Raw genomic sequence first — 10117 nt, 5'->3', positions numbered from 1 at the left:
CCACAGCTAAAGAATGTCCCATGCAATTAAGTGACATTTTCCACAAAGAAATGATGTTTATGGCCAACTGATGAATTAAAAGATGATGTACGACAAGTCTAATCTCTGAGGAAACAAAAATTGCAAGTGCAATGAAGACAGCTTTAGTCCTAGCCTATGGAAAATGGTATGGACACTCCTGAAAAGTAAGCATAGAATTATCCTATAATCCAGTTATATGAAGCTTGGGAACTGAGGTTGGTAAATCAGAGGCATCTGCACGCTCATGCTCAGTGCACAACTATTCACAGTAGCCAAGGTATGGGGAAAAAAACTCAAGCTTTCTCTAGGTAAATGAATACAGGAAACGTTATTAGACTAGGGAAATGGCTTGATGATAGCACACTTACTTGGTGTGTGCAAAAGGCCCTTTATTTTTGAGATTATGACTACAACACTTCTCCCTTCCCTCCCTCCAAATTTTCCCATATACCCCTCCGAACACCACTGTGAGCCCCACTTAAATGGAACCACCCAGTGTACCATACTCAACCCGCCCAAAGTCATGTGGACCCTGTCCCCAACCTGGCGATTACTGCTAGTGCCAAGCTTACAAATGCACCGAAAAGGTTTCTGAGCCAAAAGCTTAGAGCCTAGCAGCTAATTCTTGCTTCTTTTCAGAGTCCTTTACATATTACTTCCAAATCCTGAACATGGGATTCAGTATTATCAAGTTCATATCTTATAATCTTCCTCCCACAGTGACACAGGGGAGATTAAGGTCCCCTCTGTCATACTGACAACAGGACTTAAAAACAGACTCACGAAGAACCACAAGGACGATTTATTAGAGTTCAGAAGAAGAACCCCAGGACTGGCAAGCTGTAAAGCCCTAGCAGCTCCCAGAGGACGAGAAAGGAGAAGGGCCAAGGCGTGCTGTTTAAGCTGCCATGGAGGTTAGGCTCATAGCCAGCAAACAGCCACATGTGGGGTTACAGGCTCTAAGGAAAGAGTAGGGAGGCCCAAAATGCTGGGGATAAAGACCCTAGTACTAAGGAAAGAACACTTAGAAAAGAGATAGAAAATGTGAAAAATATGTATGCTTTTCTGACTTGGTCATAGGGTAGACTTAGGACCTTTTACATGACTGGTCGATAAGCTTCTGAACAATGGTGGTTGGGATCGTGGGAAAGAAAAGTACAGTGTCTCATTTTAAAAACCATTCTATCTTTTCAGTAAGGTTTTAGCTGGTGAGCCAACCTTTCTGTGGTGATCCCTTACCAAAGGGATCGAACCAGTCTCCACTCAGACCGGAGATCTTATCTTCTTGACCGACACTAACAGTACCATAAACCAGTAGAGATGGACAGTTCTCTCTCTAGCCCTGGGCCCAAAGCACTACCCCAGAAACACATACCTGAATGCTAACCCAACTTACAGAACAAGCAGCCCATTAAGCAGTTTTCCCTGAGATACCAGTCTGGAAATAATGCGACATTACTTCGCCTGTTTTATTGCTCCGTTCCCCTTGTCACATTCTGGTCCATCTAATTATTGCTGCTCATAAGGAGATTCAAGACTTGTGTGTGAGCTGGATGATGGCTTAGGGGCAGCTAATTTGAAAGAGGAAACCTTTCCTCAGCAAAGGGAAAGAGTGATATAATGCACCTACGTAGGGAAGAAATATATAAATATATTTTTCATTTATTTAATACATGTTATTAATATGATACACACACACGCACATAAAATCACTGAGTGTGCAAGAATCCTTGGAGATCAGAAGAGGGTATCGGATCCCCTAAAACTGGACTTAGAGGCATCTGCGAGTTATCGTGTGGATGCTGGGAACTGAATCCAGGCCCTCTCCAGAGCCTCTCTACTCCCAGGAACTGGGAGTCAGCAGACGTTCTACTAGAGGTGCAAGGCGAGCCTGGTATGTACAGCTATTTCAAGTACAGCCTGGTGTACGTGTCAAGTCCTAAGCCAACCAGGGCTTCACGCTGAAACCCTACCTCAAAGAAGAGGAGGAAGGTATATAATGAAGGAGGCCTCTTGAAGATAGAATCGGACTGGAGTGAAGCAGCTCTAGCCAAGGCAGGGCAAAAATTTTAGTTCCAGTCCAGCTACAACCTACCCTGTGACTCTTTACTGCACACCGTTTCTTTAAGGACATTTGTCCCTTCCAACAGCTCAAAGTATGGTCCTCCATAAAGCCAGTCACTGCTAATCCCTTCCTAGAGTGAGAAGGTAGACTCGTAGGGCATATAAAACTTAACAAAATGCCTCTGGTTCCTCGGGCTACCTCTAAATTGTTCAGAGAGCTCTATGGCTACAGCTTTGGTGAGCCATCACCCATGCTGGGGTGGAACTTCAAAACCAAGCTTTGTAGATGTATGTGTAGGTGTGTGTGTGTATGTTTCTATGTTTGGGTTCACACACACCATTGTGGGTATTTGAAGGCCCTTCTTTTTTGAGACAGAATCTGTCATATATACACATAACATAGCAATTAAGTCAAGTCAGCTTGCTACTCAGTGCCAAGGATCTGCTCTCCCCCTTTCACCAACAATGAGAGCACAAGTGTGTGCCACTAGCATTGGCTTGTCATGTGGCTGTTCGGTATTGAGCTCAGACTCCTGTGCTTATGCAGCAATCACTTTACGGACTGAATCCTCTCCCCAGCCTCTCTGGTGAGCTTTTGGTAATGCAGCTGCCTTTCAGTCACACAGGTTCTTCTCAGTAACTAAGCCTCAATAAATTAATTGATTTACCAAGCTAATTGACACGCCAAAGTGGACGAAAGCCCATGAAGCCTCAACTCTACACAATGAACTACATGGAACTAAGAAATGGTGAGAGAGAGATAGTCTTCCCCGGGGAAGAGCAGGTCAATTTCTACCCAATACCAAGTAGTCAGCACTGAAAACATAAACATACAAGCAACATCAGACAGGTTGAATAGGTTATATTTATGTATGTAGGAAAATCTATACATAGTTGCATGTAACAACAATTAATGAAAAAGGAGGTCGTGGACTTGATGGAGAGCGAGCAAGAATAGATGGGAGTCATTTTAACATTTTATTTTATTTTCATCCTGTGTATGTGTGAATGCCCAAGGCAACCAGAGGCATCAAAGCCTGTGAGATAGAATTCCAGGCAGTTGTGAACCATCTGCCAAGGGTACTAGGCACCAAACTCAGTTCTTCTGGAAGAGTAAAATACACTTCCAAATACTGAGCCATCTCTCCAGCCCACATGCAAGGGTTTGGTGGGAGGAGAAGTGGAGGGAATGGAGAAATGTTGGGATGATGTTATAATTTCAAAACTAAAAGAGATCATTTTTAAAACACACTTAAAGCATCATGTCCCTTTTCCCCTCCCCCCCACCAACCAGAATCATTTTGTCCTGGCTATCACCCCACATCCCTGTGGGATCACTGAGTAGATGAGTTCTAACATTTCTGCACAAAGAATGCCCAAGAGGCCTCAGGCAAGACATGTGTGGTAGAGCCGCTGAGACACAACCCCACTGTACACTCAACATGTTTGTCACACCTAGACCTGCATTGTGAGGAACATAGACATTACCAAATGAGACACATGCAAAAACATGAATACAAGACCTGTGGAAAAATAGCAGAACCTAGGCTACAAAAGAAGAAGACTGCATGCACAGTCCATTTAGCTTACTGTGTGCTCATTAACCACCACTTAGTGGAAGGAAAAAGTACTTAGGCCCCTGCAATGGGTCTGAGTCATATCAGCTGACCCCTCACTTAACACACATATTGTGGAATTTTCATTTCTCTTTTTCATAAGATCTTATACTGTTTTTAAAACCATATATGGAAGTTGTCTAGATATGATCTTTTCTGAGAATCTATTGTGGTTTTATGTAAAATAAAAACAGTGTGACATCATGACACAATGGTAATGATATAATGTTCAATTTCCTGTAATGCATGCAATCCCTCAGGGGTGTTCTCATTTGGAGTGTCAGGGCATACACAGTTGATACTTTACGAGGCAGAAATCACTATAAAATGTAACTAAGCTAGCTTCTAAGGTATTGGAGATACAGTTATTATCTTGTATTATCTGGACTGGCTCAAAGTGAATTCTAGGGTCATGATAAGAAAAGAAGAGTGATAATCAGACAACATGTGGTCAGTGGATCAGGGGAAGGAGCCATGATCCATAAGATGAAGACACATTTCACAAAACAAAGAGAAACAAAACAAACTCAGGAAAGGCAAAGAAACTAGAGCCTTCAGAGGAGGACAACACTGCTAAAGCTGAACTTTATTGTAGTGGGAATCTTTAGCCGCCTAATACCCAAAATGTAAATGGATGGATTTGTGTTGCTTTAGGCATCTAAGTTCAAAGCAGAAATAGAGAGACTATTTCCCCCTTTCTCCTATGTATATAACAATCCATCACAGGCCTGGAGAACAGTAAGAACATTGTATTCTTGCCTGAAAGAAGTTTCCACAGCAGGTGACATCTGTTTAAAATAAACCACGTGCTCCCCTTTGTTCTCCTGAGGTCTGCAGTATTCATTGGGAAATCTTTCCACATCCTATTCTGCTAACTCTTGAATGTCACACTTTTAACAAGCAATTATACTTTTTGTAAAATAAAATGGAGTCCTACTTACAATTATGTATATTCTAACTGGGCAATGTGACTGGCAAAGGCCTTAATTGAGGTTCATAATTCACACCTAGTGTATTATTAGGCCTTTGCTACACATTGGCATTTGTGAACATTGTACCATGGCCCTGTCGTCTGCACAGCTTCTTGCAATTACTGTGATTACAAAGGACTTGTGAAAGCTGAGGTGACAAAGGATGGCATTCCACTCACCTGAGGGACACATCCTTTGCTCACACTAACCTAAACCCAGAAGAAAGGCTTCCAAGACATCACATCTATGAACAGGAAACTGGTTAGCTGTTCTTATATTTTAGTGAGATACAAAGTAGTTAAGAATGGCGGGGGGGGGGGGGGGAGGGGAGGAAGGATTCCATTCAAATCCAGGAGCACTCAGGAGTATGGCTCTGCTGATATTTTGAACTCTGGGGAATTCTACTCTGGGGAATATTAAAAAAATTATTATTATTTCTTTTCAAATTTTAAGTTATCCAGTTGATTGTACAGTTATCTTCCGCATAAAAAGCAGAAACTCTGACAACCTGAGCTCAATTCCTTGAACTGATGGAGAGGTGAGAGAGTATCAACTCCATAACTTTTCTTGGACTTCCACAGCCACCATGGTATATAACAATCTCTCTTTGTGTGTGTGTGTCTCTGTGTCTCTCTGTCTCTCTCTCTCTTCTTACACATATACATACACATGCACATAAATGTACACACTCTTGGACATGCACACACACACACATACACACACAGACACAAATACACACACACAAACACACACAGATACACACACAGACATGCACACACATATACGCACACAGACACACAAACATACACACACACATACACACACAGAGACATGCACGCACACACAGACACACACACAGAGACATGCACGCACACACAGACACACACACAGAGGTGCACACAGACTCAGACATGCACATGCACACACACGCACGCACACACACACACGCACACACACACACACAAGAATCCCGACGCATTCTATTGAAGCCAGATATTACAGAAAACTACAAAGTAATGTCATTCATTACTCTAAATTATGTTTTCACCTTATAAGCACAGTTATTTCTCATAAAAACGCACCACATATGTCAATGCATATGGCTTTTTATTTTCCTCAGATTAATATTAGTTTTTAGTTCTAAGTTCTCAGATGAGAAGTATTTATAGATGTGACCCACATACACAAACTCTCCTGAGATCTTCAAAAACTTAAGAGAATTTCAAGAAAACATCTGAATATCTTCGTTGAAGACTTCTCCTTTGGCCTCAGGTTGCCCCACTGTGCTCGACTATGAATGGCTCATGTTTAACCTGGGAGCGATGGGGATAGGCTGGGTCTTCAGTCAAGTCCAGCTCACCCCTTCTGCCTCCTATACCTGGATTCTGGCAGCCATCCTCACCCAAAGAAATAGGAAGTGGAAATGCATGGTTTTCTCAGAAGGCACAGTGACCAGTTGGGACTAGATGGGATTTTGTTGAGTTAAATCTAACATTCACATGGTGCCTTTGTTGACTTTTCATATATGCAGCTAAAAATTCTACATGGCTCCTTTTGACCCTGTCCCAGATGGAGTACCAACGAGTCCCTCCTTGTGTCCCTTCTCAGGTGAGTCTGGCCTTCCTCACTTCCCACACCTCGTTACCTGCTGGATTTGATGGGGCTTTGGTAGTTCCTGTCCTCCTAGTCGTGGTGCCTAAGTGGCTCCCTGAAGGGAGATGGGAGGACAAAAGGAAGCAGATTATAAAACACATTGGCTGCTTTATGGTTTACAGAAGTCACATCGTGAGAATGGTCTCGGTATTGGTCCCTGAGGCCATTGTGGGGATCACACTGAAGAATCATAAAAAGTCATGGGTTCTGAAGCTAGAAATGCATCAGTGGACAAGAGTCACTGTTGTTCTAGCACTGGACCCAAGTCAAAGCCGGCCTTGTTGGCCCAGAGAATTTCAGGACAACTCGGGCTAAATCAAGAGACCCTGTCTCAAAACAAAACAGTGAGAGGAATGAAATGGGTAGGAGTTCTCTTTTAGTCCAGCAGAAAAAAGGTGAAGGCAGATGCACGTTCTCTTGTGGTTTCGAAAAAAACTGAATGAAAAAGGAAGATGACACACGTATGACGAGACGACACAAGCCTTGCACAACAGAACTAACAGGTAGATGGAGGTGCAGCTAGTCTCATATGCATGTACTTTTCTGAAGGCAAGATTGTGAGTGTGGTGCATGGCCGACCACTTGTGTTTGCTTGGTGGACTCGTTTGTTTGAGTCACGCTTTACTCAAGAAGTTTCTTTCAGCGCATCCTCTAGATTAAAATCATTGAAGTCTCCATATCCTGCAAAGAAGACAATTTTAAGTTTAGGTAGTTTATAAAATGAAGGAAAGATTGTAATATTTTCTTTGTCCTTACCATTATAATTTGAGAACTGAACCTAGGACCTAGAACATACTAGGTAAGAGATCACCACTAAGGCTGATGCTAAAATATACTCTTGACATGGTGTTTGTCATTTAAAAAAATAAGGGGATGTGAATGCAAACGGAAAACAAAAATCCAAAGTCGCTATACTTCCGCCAGGAAAAAATAGAGCAGAAGACAAACACTCCATTGTGATAGAAAGAAACAGATCATTACATAATGCAAAAGGGCAACAAGTCAACTGCATTTGAGATATGTGTGTGTGTGTGTGTGTGTGTGTGTGTGTCTCCATTGTCAGGTATCAAAACATATATGGCAATCATTAATAGATATGAACATAGAATGTAACACGGTAATAGGAAACTTCCACCACCAAATGGATGACCTAAGCATGGGGAGAAACAGTGGGTTTTACAAGTGTTCTTTGCAAATGCACACATAGGAACATCACAGATCATGTGCTAATACACAAAGTACATTCCAGCAGTGATTATGGAAGAGTGGGGTCATATCAAGTCTCTTTTCTGACTACAACACCAAGAAACTAAGACTGAATGGTGAGATAGAGAGCTCACAAATATGTAGAAATTAAACAGCACTCTTCTCGACAATCCATAAGTCAACGAAAACCAACTAGATGGAAACCAAACAGGATCCAGAGACAAGGGCAAATGGGATCACAATACATTCAAATGGAAAGCAGTCCTGACCGGAAGCCTACATTACATCAGCCCTCATGTTACACCTCAGAAAGCTAGAAAGCAGAACAAAGGGAAAGCCAAGCAGAGCAAAGCATTTTTAAAAAAACAACAAAGTGGGTAATCTAAAGGAAACGACTGAAATTTGTGTGTGTGTGTGTGTGTGTGTGTGTGTGTGTGTGTGTCTATGTTTTGTGGCACCATGTATGTTTCTGCATGGCATGCATGCAGTGCCTTTAGAGGCCAGAAGAGGGTGTCAACTCCTCTACAACTGGAGTTACAGATGACTGTGGTCTGTCATGTGGATGTTAGGGATCAAACAAACCCATGTCCTGTGGAAAAGCAGTCAGTGATCTTTACTGCTGAGTCATTTCTGGAACCCCACAGAAGAAGCAGTTGTATACAAGGATGAATTCAGAAAGCTGAATATCACACACTTTGTCTCAAATGGAGAGTCTAGATTTTAATTTTTATTTATTTTTAATTTTTAAAAATTACACATATGTATGTATTTGTGGACAGAAGTACAGGTGCTCTTGGAAACCAGAAGTGAATGTCAGTTCCCTAGGAGGTAGAGCTAGTAGCCCACCATGGATGCTGGGAACCAAAATCTTAATGACTAAGCTAACTTTCAAGTCTGAGTCTAGATTTTAAACAAGCACTCGAGGAACAGAACAAATAAAATAAAATCACATATCACAAATCCTAGGATGCAGTTCAGAATAAGTGAAAGCCCTGTGTGGCCAGTGTGGAAAGTGACAGGGCCAACATTGGTCAGTGACAGGCACAAACTACAAGTTGGTGATAATATAAAAGTCAGAAATACAAAATCATCTAAAATCCGTATAAGCGGTACTCGACCTGTATGCTACAAAGCTGCCAAAAATAAAAGCAAAATAATAGTAGTGTAAAATACACAACCCAGAAATAAACTCGAACGTAACTCTTACGGAGAGTTGAAAATGCACAAAGGGTTAAGGATAGTGTCTTCAGGAATCACTGGTGGGAAAACACAAAAGAATAAAATTAGACCTTTATTCCAATACAGTAACTGAATCATAATTAATTTGCAATTTATTAAATGTGATACCCAATCCTGAAGAGCAACTAAAAGAAGTAGCGGGCATTGGTCTGGCTTATGGTTTCCTGAAGAGCATTCCCAAAGCATAGGCAAAAGAGCAAACTGCAACAGTGAGGCGGAGCTTACATGGCAAGGGCTCACTCCACAAGTGGAAAGCCCTGGGTTCAATTCCCAGCACCACAAAACAAGGAGACTAACATGCGTCCAACCAAAATGCTTCACCACAGCTAAAGAATGACCCATGCAATTAAGTGACATTTTCCACAAAGAAATGATGTTTATGGTCAACCGATGAATTAAAAGATAATGTACGGAGGTGGGCACTCCTGAGGCTGCAGAGCGGAAGAGACCATCAACACTGCTCACCCCTGCCCACATCCCTGGCCCAAGAGGAAACTGTATAAGGCCTCTGGGCTCCCGTGGGGGAGGGCCCAGGAGCGGCAGGACCCCTGCCAGAGACACCGCCGGACCCTGAAGGAAACAGACCGGATAAACAGTTCTCTGCACCCAAATCCCGTGGGAGGGAGAGCTAAACCTTCAGAATGGCAGACAAGCCTGGGAAACCAGAAGAGACTGCTCCCTGCACACACATCTCGGACGCCAGAGGAAAAAGCCAAAGACCATCTGGAACCCTGGTGCACTGAAGCTCCCGGAAGGGGCGGCACAGGTCTTCCTGGTTGCTGCCGCTGCAGAGAGCCCCTGGGCAGCACCCCACGAGCGAACCTGAGCCTCGGGACCATAGGTAAGACCAAATTTTCTGCTGCAAGAAAGCTGCCTGGTGAGCTTGGGACACACGGAAGCAGAATTTCTCTAGGACCGGGCACGTTCTGTGTTTACCGGAAGTCCCACACCCGCGGATCCCGGCCCGCAGCAGCTCTCTGCTCCCAGACCCGGTGAGAGAGAGACCCAACCGCCTGGTCAGGTGGGCACTCCTGAGGCTGCAGAGCAGAAGAGACCACCAACACTGCTCACCCCTGCCCACATCCCTGGCACAAGAGGAAACTGTATAAGGCCTCTGGGCTCCCGTGGGGGAGCGGCAGGACCCCTGCCAGAGACACCGCCGGACCCTGAAGGAAACAGACCGGATAAACAGTTCTCTGCACCCAAATCCCGTGGGAGGGAGAGCTAAACCTTCAGAGAGGCAGACAAGCCTGGGAAACCAGAAGAGACTGCTCCCTGCACACACATCTCGGACGCCAGAGGAAAAAGCCAAAGACCATCTGGAACCCTGGTGCACTGAAGCTCCCG

At 43.5% G+C, this 10117-nt stretch overlaps 1 protein-coding gene across 1 annotated transcript in view; it reads right to left on the bottom strand.

Annotated features, from left to right (window-relative positions):
• The window catches only part of LOC120100090 (uncharacterized), a 60482-nt gene extending 53476 nt beyond the window's left edge, over window positions 1-7006 (bottom strand). Inside the window, exon 1 of the transcript XR_015645041.1 lies at window positions 6318-7006. The gene's annotated coding sequence lies outside the window, so the exon portion shown is untranslated. The remainder of the gene's footprint in view (window positions 1-6317) is intronic.
• Between the last annotated feature and the right edge of the window lie 3111 nt (window positions 7007-10117).

The sequence above is a fragment of the Rattus norvegicus genome, chromosome 1, assembly GCF_021556685.1.
Source record: "Rattus norvegicus strain SHRSP/BbbUtx chromosome 1, alternate assembly SHRSP_T2T, whole genome shotgun sequence".
Classification (NCBI taxonomy): Eukaryota; Metazoa; Chordata; class Mammalia; order Rodentia; family Muridae; genus Rattus; species Rattus norvegicus.
The sequence above is the reverse complement of the archived record's forward strand: the minus strand, read 5'-3'. Positions and strand labels throughout refer to the sequence as shown.